This window comes from Arachis duranensis, chromosome 1 (genome assembly GCF_000817695.3).
Source record: "Arachis duranensis cultivar V14167 chromosome 1, aradu.V14167.gnm2.J7QH, whole genome shotgun sequence".
Taxonomy (NCBI): Eukaryota; Viridiplantae; Streptophyta; class Magnoliopsida; order Fabales; family Fabaceae; genus Arachis; species Arachis duranensis.
The window spans coordinates 78,777,455-78,786,530 of NC_029772.3; the positions used below are offsets into that span (position 1 = coordinate 78,777,455).

At 37.6% G+C, this 9,076-nt stretch overlaps 1 non-coding gene across 1 annotated transcript; it reads right to left on the reverse strand.

Moving 5' to 3' along the window:
* Positions 1 to 8,875: 8,875 nt before the first annotated feature.
* Positions 8,876 to 8,982, reverse strand: LOC127743219 (small nucleolar RNA R71). The gene has a single exon (XR_008004591.1). It is a non-coding gene; the product is annotated as a small nucleolar RNA R71 (small nucleolar RNA).
* Between the last annotated feature and the right edge of the window lie 94 nt (positions 8,983 to 9,076).

Here is a 9,076-nt window from a genome sequence, read left to right on the forward strand (position 1 = left end):
CAAAAGAATCATTGGATTCTATTCTGACATGATCGAGAACTGACAGCTGGATAGCCGTGCTGTGACAGGGTGCGTTGAACATTTCCACTGAGAGGATGGGAGGTAGCCACTGACAATGGTGAAACCCTTGCATACAGCTTGCCATGGAAAGGAGTAAGAAGGATTGGATGAAGACAGTAGGAAAGCAGAGAGACGGAAGGGACCAAGCATCTTCATACGCTTATCTGAAATTCCCACCAATGAATTACATAAGTATCTCTATCTTTATCTTTATGTTTTATTCATCATTCATAACCATTTGAGTTTGCCTGACTAAGATTTACAAGGTGACCATAGCTTGCTTCATACCAACAATCTCTGTGGGATCGACCCTTACTCGCGTAAGGTTTATTACTTGGACGACCCAGTACACTTGCTGGTTAGTTGTGCGAAGTTGTAGTGATCACAATTTCGTGCACCAATTGCATATCATGAATCTCATTCCTTTGTGATCCTTTGGTCTTTTGCTTTTCTTTAGCATGAGGACATGCTATAGTCTAAGTGTGGGGAGGTTGATAAACCCTATTTTTGGGGTTTATCTTGTATAGGTTTTGAAGGTTTTATCAATGATCTTCCACACTTATTCATATGAAAATGCATGATTTGGTGTTCCTTTCCCGATTTTGCTTCATAGATGAAAACATGCTTCTTTTGTATTGAATTAGATATATTTTAATCCTTTTCAATTACCATTCGATGCTGTGACCCTTGTGTTAAGTGCTTTCAGAGCTTATGGGGCAAGGATGGCTTGGAGGAGAGGATAGAAGCATGCATAAAGGAAAGGAGCATGGAAAGAAGCTTTGGAATTTCGAGCAAGGGCATGCACATGCACCTGGCGCGTACGTGTGGATGCGCACTGATTTGACCAATGCGAAGGAGTCGAAGCCAGGAGCCGACGTATTTAGCGGCTGAGCCAGAACCTCAAAGGACACGCTCGCGCACTTTGCGCCCGCGCGCAGATTGCTAGAACCCCAAGGACGCGTACGCATGCTGTGCGCATACGCGCCGATGGCCGCACGTGATTTTTTAGGAAGAAAACGTGACCAGCGATTTCAGACAGTTACCAACCCTATTTTGGGGCAGAGTTCTAGCGGGAGAAGCTTAAGAAGACCAAGGATTGAAGGAGTTGGAAGGAAATTCACTCATTAGACACATTTTCTAGATTTTTCCACTAGTTAGTTACATTTTTGTAGAGAGAGAAGCTCCAACCTCTCTCTAGGATTTCATTCTCCATTGCAAGTCTCCTTTGATTTTTTGGTGAGATCAATTGCCAATTCACTTTTGCTTTAATACAAGTTGTAGATCTACTCTTCTCCTATTCTCAATTTGTGTTCTTTTGATTCCGTCACTCTAGATCTATGAATGCTTTGTTATTTTGATTTGGATCAATGAATTGAGGTATTTTCATGTTCATCAATTGTAATTGTTTGATTGTTTGGTGATTGTTGTTTGAATTCAACTCCTTTCTTTCAATTCCATAATGACTTCTATGAATGCTCACCAAATGTTTGATGAAATGATAACCGTAGCTATGGAGTAGGACTTCCTTACTTGGCTTAGGGTTGAGTCATTGGAGAAACTTGAGTAGTGGATATCAATTATTGATTGAGAATTGAGAATTGCTAATTGTCTTGGAGTGCACTGAAGCTAGACTTTCCAAGTGTTAGGTTAGGACTTGTGACTCGAGTTAGTTACTTTCACTTGAATTTTCTCCATCATTAGGGGTTAACTAAGTGAAGCAACACTCAATTGCTATCACAATTGAAGAAAACTATAATGATGGAACTTTCAATGCTCACCCTTGGCCAAGGCTTTTATCTTTTGTAATTGTTGTCTACTTTTTGTTAGCTTACATTCTAATACCACTTCTCGAATATCACAAAAGATCTCCTAATCAATAATATGCATTCTAAGGCAATTCCTAGGGAGGACGACTTGGGACTCATACTCTCGATTATAGATTGTAGAATTGTTTGATGCAGAATTTGTGTGTTGGTTAGACTATACTCACAATTGGACTCATTTCCGTTTCTATACCAATACAAAAATAACGTTCATCAATGAGGTATCCTATGTATAAAGAAATAAGACAAAACAAAGTAAGCAATTAACCTAAAAATCTCGAAAACCAATAAAAAAAAGGACACCAAACTTAAAATAAAAAATTAAGGAAAAACAAACAAAACTAAGAAAAATACCTAATCTAAGAAACCAGACAACTAGTAATTGTCAATCACAAACAATCCTTGGCAATGGTGCCAAAAACTTGGTGTGTAATTGTGAACTCGCACAGCTTAACCAACAAGTGCACCGAGTCATCCAAGTAATACCTCAGGTGAGTGAGGATCGATCCCATGAGGATTGTTGGACTGCGCAACAATGATTATCCAATTGGCTTAGTTAGGCAAATAAAAAAGGTTGTTTGATGGTGTAATTTGCATAAAACAATAAACAAGAGAATAAAGAAAGCAAATAAAAGGCTTCGGGAAAAAAAGTGAGAGAAAACAGTTAAGGCTTCGGAGATGTTTACTTTTCCGGATTAAAAGTTCTTACCAACTATTTTAACATTGCATGATTCATTCCATGGCAAAAGTACTTAACTAAACCCTAATCTCTTAGTGATTTAGTTTTCTCTAAGCTTCATTAACTGCCACACTCATGGTCACTTAATTTCGATTAGAGGGTTAAGTTCAAAAACTAGTTTATGGCCACAAAAACCCTAATTACCCAAAGCAAACAGGATTATATGTCACATATCCCAATTAGTTCATGTAATTAGAAATTTAGGAGGAATTTTCTTTCAAGTTTTTGTTCAAGCGAGATAACTCTCTCGAGAATCACAATAACTCATGTAGAATAAGGGTCATACTCCCGTTCCACCAGGATTCATAAGATTAAGAAAGAAAACGATCCTTGAAATTGAATCAATACATTAATTAAAATAGAAAATCAATAGTCTTAATCCATAGAAATAAATAGAGCTCCAAACCTTAACCAAAGAGGTTTAGTTGCTCATGACTTACAGGGAAAACAACGGTTCTGAAAAGTGCAGATGAGAGAAGATCCAAGATGTCCCCTAAAGGGTGAATTTTTTCCCTTTTATATCTAACCTAATTTGATTTGAAACTAAAATAAAATATTCAATTCTAAATCTAAAAGATTTTTTTTATAAGTAAAAATTACAAAAATAAAATAAAAGATATCAGTTAAAAGCTATATCCCACTAAAGGTGCTCCCTTGGGTGAGTTTAACCCGTATTCTGGCATTTAGCTGGCGTTTAGCGCCGACAGGGGAAAGTTTTGGCATTTTTCTATCTTCTTTGGGTGCTAAACGCCAGGCTCGGTTTTTAGCACCAGATTTGGTAGTGATTTCAGAAGAAAAGTATACACTATTATATATCATTGGAAAGCTCTGGAAGTTGGCTTTCCAACGTCGTTAGAACTGTAAGAACTGCGATTACTTAACCGATTTATTAAAATAATTTAATTGTCCAAAATAAGATAAAAAATTTTGAATATTAATTAAAAAATTTAAATGTGATTTTTGGACTCAGTAAATTTTTCTGAGTTGAAAAATATATTTTCTGTGAAAAATGCGTAAAAATGCATACTGGTAAATTAGCCAGCAGTACTGGCTTAAAAATCTATCCGGTACTGTGTGAGAGCAGTAAAAACTTTTGAAAAAATTAAGAAAATAATTAAAGTTAAAATTCAGGCGCTAATTTTAGAGGTTTGGCCCAAAGTTGAGCCAAAAACGCTAACGGGTTGGACCAGTCCCAAGTTGGACCCAAGCCCAACATATAAATATTCTCATTAAAGGCCATTTCAGCCACTTCACCCTTCATAACTTAAAAACATAGCTGTATAGAGAGAAGTGAAAGAAGAGAGCAAAAGGGGGAAGGTTACTATAGTGCTATAGTGCTCCGATTTGCGTGCCGTTTGCAGCTACATGAAGCTCTCGTCGAGCCGTTAGTTTCATCTTACTTTTGTTGGTAAGATTTCAAAATTTCATCTCCATTCTATAGCCCAAAGAAATTTGAAATTTAAGGTTTTGGTTTTGAGTAGATTTTGTGTTTTCAATTGATTAGGTGGTTTCTAAGGTTGTTCCATTGGTGGTTTGTGCCCCAAACACCATCAAGAAAGGTAAGGAAACTCACCCTTGTGAAATTGTGTATTTAAGAACCATTATTGATTTGTGGTAAATTAATTTGTATAGCTTAGAAAATTAAATTGCTGATGCTTGTTGGAGTTGATTGGTGGATTGGTTGGTGACTGGAGGCTTGGTTTGGACTCAAATTGGTGTATTGTGCATATTGGGAATCAGGCAAGGTGTGGTTTTATTTTTTGATGCCTGAGCATCTTATACTCTTTTTCTAGTTGTTTAATATTGTTTTTATTTAGATTTTATTTATTTTTAATTCATTTTAGTGAAAAAATCACCTTTGGATGCTACTTTGAGTTTATCTTGTGTTTTATGGTTTTAGGTTAAATTCGAAGCAGTTTGGAGAAGCCTAGAGCGAGAAAGAAGAATTTTGGCAGCACTTTCCGTAGGTGCTAAATGCAAAGCTGGCGTTCAGCGCCAGCAGGGGGCACAAACCAGAACACAAGCTTCCCTCTATGGGCGTTCAACATCCAGACTAGCGATGAACGCTAGTAAGCGGTCCGAATTACACACTATTGGGCCTCCAAATGGATTTAGCACTTATTAATTCTATCTTATTTTATCTTTGTAATCTTTATTTTAAAATAATATCTTTTAGGGTTAGTATTTATTATTAGGTTAGTATTTAAAGGAAAAGATCAATTAGGTTTAGGACCATCTTCCTTCCGTACTTTTTGAGAACCCTATTTTCCTTGTAAATTATGACCTACTAAATCTCCTGGTTAAAGTTTGGAGCTCTGTTTATCTCTATGAATTAAAATTTTTATTCTTCTATTTTAATATATGTTTGATTCAATTCGAAGGTGTGTTTTCGTTCTTAATCTTATGAAACTGGGTGGAACAGGAGTATGACCCTTTTTCTACACGAGTTCTTGTGATCCTCAGGAGAGTTCACTTGAACTACTATAGCTTGAGAGCACACCTCCTAGTCCACAACCAGTTGGGGACAAGCAACATCTATTTTGCCAGGATCTGGGATGATTAAGGCCTTTGTGGTATAAACTAGCTTTTTGAACTTCACCCTCCAATCTAAATTGAATGACCACGGGAGTGGCGTTTAATGAAGTTCAGAGGAGATTAAATCACTAAGGGATTAGGGTTTAATCACTTACAGTTTGCCATAGAATGAATCATTCATTGTTAAAAAAGTTATTAAGAAGTTTTAATCCAAAAAAATAAACATCTCCGAGAGTTTAACTATTTTCTCATCATTGTTTTACACCAAACATTCTATTGCTTTTCTTATTTATTTGTTTATGCAGTTTCCACAACAACCATCTTTTACTATTTTCCTGAATAAGTCCAACAGGATAACTATTGCTTGCTCAGTCCGACAATCCTCGTGGGATCGACCCTCACTCACTTGAGGTATTACTTGGATGACCCGATGCACTTGCTGGTTAAGTTATGCGAGTTCTAATTTCGCGCACCAGTTTTTTCTAAGTAATATGTAATATTTCTATACATTTAGGCTAGTGGACCTTAGGATAGTATTGGATTGATTGTTGATAATTGTTGAAATGAGATTGTTGCTCATAAATGGTGTTGATTTTGAGTTAATGTTGCATGATGATGAATTATTAAGGTTGAGATATGATTGGTAGTGGATGACTATAATGATGATGATGGGTGGTAAGTGATGCCAGGGCATCTAGGCCAGTTTCACTGACCTTTTCTTTACTGTTTTAAGATAGTTTCATGCATTTTCTTAGTGAATAAGGCAAGTTTTGGGTGAAAATATACTTACACCTTGATTCAAGCAACTATTGTGAATTTCACATGATTTCATGAGGATTTTGCTAGAATTGAATGATAAATTGATGATGCATAATCTCATGACTTTGGCTAGAGCTTTGATGCACTTTATTTGCTTGATTTCAGGACAAAGGAAGCAAGGAAGAACCACGTTAGTACTCACGTTAATCTAGTTAACGTGACCACTAACGTGGAATGGTAAATAGCTTGCAACGTTAAGGAGAAAAGTGATCACCAATAACGCCCGCGAAGCCATCATACGCCCACGTTAATTGCCACGTTAACTAAGTTAACGTGGTAGTTAACGTGGAGACAAAAGAAAGCTCCAACGTTAGTGGTAAACGTGAACACTACTAACGTTCCAAGAATTGGCAATGAGCCACGTTAAGAGTCACGTTAACTTAGTTAACGTGAACTTTAACGTGGAAGAGAGGAACAATGCCAACGTTAGTGACACTCACCTTTGTCACTAACGTTGGATCAACTAGCATTGCCCACGTTAGTGGTCACGTTAAGACCACTAATGTGAAAGTTAACGTAGAGCTGAGATTGATGAGCCAACGTTAGTGACACTCGTCTTTGTCACTAACGTTGGGAGATGGCATTACTACCACGTTAGTGGCCACGTTAACTTAGTTAACGTGAGCTCTAACGTGGAGAGTAGGGGCACTTTGAGCGTTAGTGACAAAGGTAAGTGTCACTAACGCTCTCGAAGGTGAGGCATAACCACGTTAAGAGCCACGTTAGTTACACTAACGTGAACTCTAATGTAGGGACAAAGGGTTATAAGCCAACGTTATTGGGAAAGGTGAGTCCCAATAATGCTAGCGAAGATTTACAAAGGCAACGTTAGTGGTCACATTAGTGCCACTAACGTTGGAGTTAACGTAGGATATATGGGGTTGGAATGTTAGTGAAAATTGTGATTGCCACTAACATTCTCGAACCCACAACGTCAATTAACGTTAACTTTACTAACGCCCATGCCTAATTCATACTTCTCTACAAGCTGGGCCCACTAAAGATTGGAACTGCTTCAACTCAAGATCCAAAGCCCACATCCAAGACTTGAAGAACTCACTAGATGATCAAGAGGAGTAGTATATATAGGAGTAGTTTTTAACTATAGAGAGGCTTGGCACTTTGGAGAACTATTCTCTGTATATTTACTTTTCTGCACTTTTAGCTAGGATGTATTATTTTCTGTCATTTTCCATTTCTAGAGCTATGAACAACTAAACCCCTTTCATTGGGTTAGGGAGCTCTGTTGTAATTTGATGGATCAATTATAGTTTTCATTCTTTTCTTCTTTCTTCTCTTTTGATTTACTAGAAAGCTTTCGATCTTAATTCAATTGGTTAGTTGTCTTGGAAAAGAAACTCTCCATAATTGGATCTCCTCTGAGCCTTGGAAAAAGGATGAGGAGATCATGCTAGAAATGCTTTCTCATGTTGGACCAAATTGGGGTATGGGCAGATATAGTGACATGTAATCCTCCCAACACTTTGATTTGGAAATACATGTGGTATAATCAGTGACCATACTTTATCACTTCCCATGAGCAATTAAATCAAGGAATTAGGCAATTGTTCAAGCTTAGAGAGATTGGATTACCAAGGAATTGGAATCTAATCACCTAAGATTGCCAAGGAGATCAATAGATGCATTGATTGAGGAAGAGATGAAAATGAACTTGATCCGGAGAATACAACATCTCCTGAGCCCAATGAATTCCCCATTTCTGAGCTTACCCATTCTCTTTATTATCTGTCATTTATTTTCATGCTCATTATCCCAAATCCCCATTTAAGATTCCGCACTTTATTTTCTACTATTTACTTTTCTGTCATTTAATTTTCTGTAATTCTCAAACTACACTCTGTTTAGCTCAACTAGCATACTCTTCCAACTAAAGTTGCTTGACCAATCAATCCCTGTGGGATTTGACCTCACTCTATTGTGAGTTTTTACTTGACGACAAATTCGGTATACTTGCCGAAGGAAAATTTGTTGAGAGACAAGTTTTTGTGCATCAAGTTTATGGTGCCGTTGCCGGGGATTGATTTTGTATCAACAATGATTAAGTTGGAAGCTCACTAGATTGAGCATTTTTCCTTTGTTTGTTTACTTTATTCAGTCATTTATTTTCACTTTGTTTAACTTCTTCCTCATCCTCTATACCATATATGTTTTTCTTTCTTTCTTTGTTATTATCTACAATTATGCTCAATAACCCACTAACTGTTTGATAATTTGCATCACTCACACTAACAATCACTCTAACAAGAATAACCTCTTCATTTTATCTCTTGCTGCGTGTTTTGTTAGTTGTATGACAGGGAGAAGAGGGGGAACCTCAACTTCCTTCGATTCAGAACCTGAGAGAACCCTCTAGAGATTAAGGAGGGAAGCAAGAGGGAAAGGAGTTGTTGGTGCTGAGGAAGAGGAAGAGTACTTTGAACCCAACATAGAAGAAAACTTGGAAAACAATCATGAAGAAGAAGCTCACAACCATGCTAGAGAAGGCCTTGCAAATCATGCTGGGCAAGAAAGGAGAGTTCTAGGCTCCTACATCAATCCAAATCCTGGAAATTATGGAAGTAGCTTCCAGAAGCCCACCATACATGCCAACAACTTTGAACTAAAACCCCAGCTCATCACCCTTGATCAGAACAACTGCTCCTTTGGAGGAAGTGCTCAAGAAGATCCCAATCAACATCTAACCACCTTCCTGAGAATTTGTGACACTATGAAGTCTAATGGAGTCCACCCGGATGTCTATAGGCTGCTGTTGTTCCCTTTTTCACTCAGGGACAAGGCATCCAAGTGGCTCAAATCCTTTCCAAAAGAGAGTTTGACAAATTGGGAAGATGTGGTGAACAAATTTTTGGCAAGATTCTATCCTCCTCAAAGAATTAACAGGCCGAGAGCTGAGGTGCAGACTTTCAGGCAACAAGATGGTGAGACTCTCTATGAGGCATGGGAGAGGTTCAAGGACTTAACAAGAAGATGCCCACTAGATATGTTCAATGAATGGGTGCAACTTCACATTTTCTATGAAGGTCTTTCCTATGAGTCAAAGAAGGTTGTAGATCATTCATCAGGGGGCTCTCTAAATAAG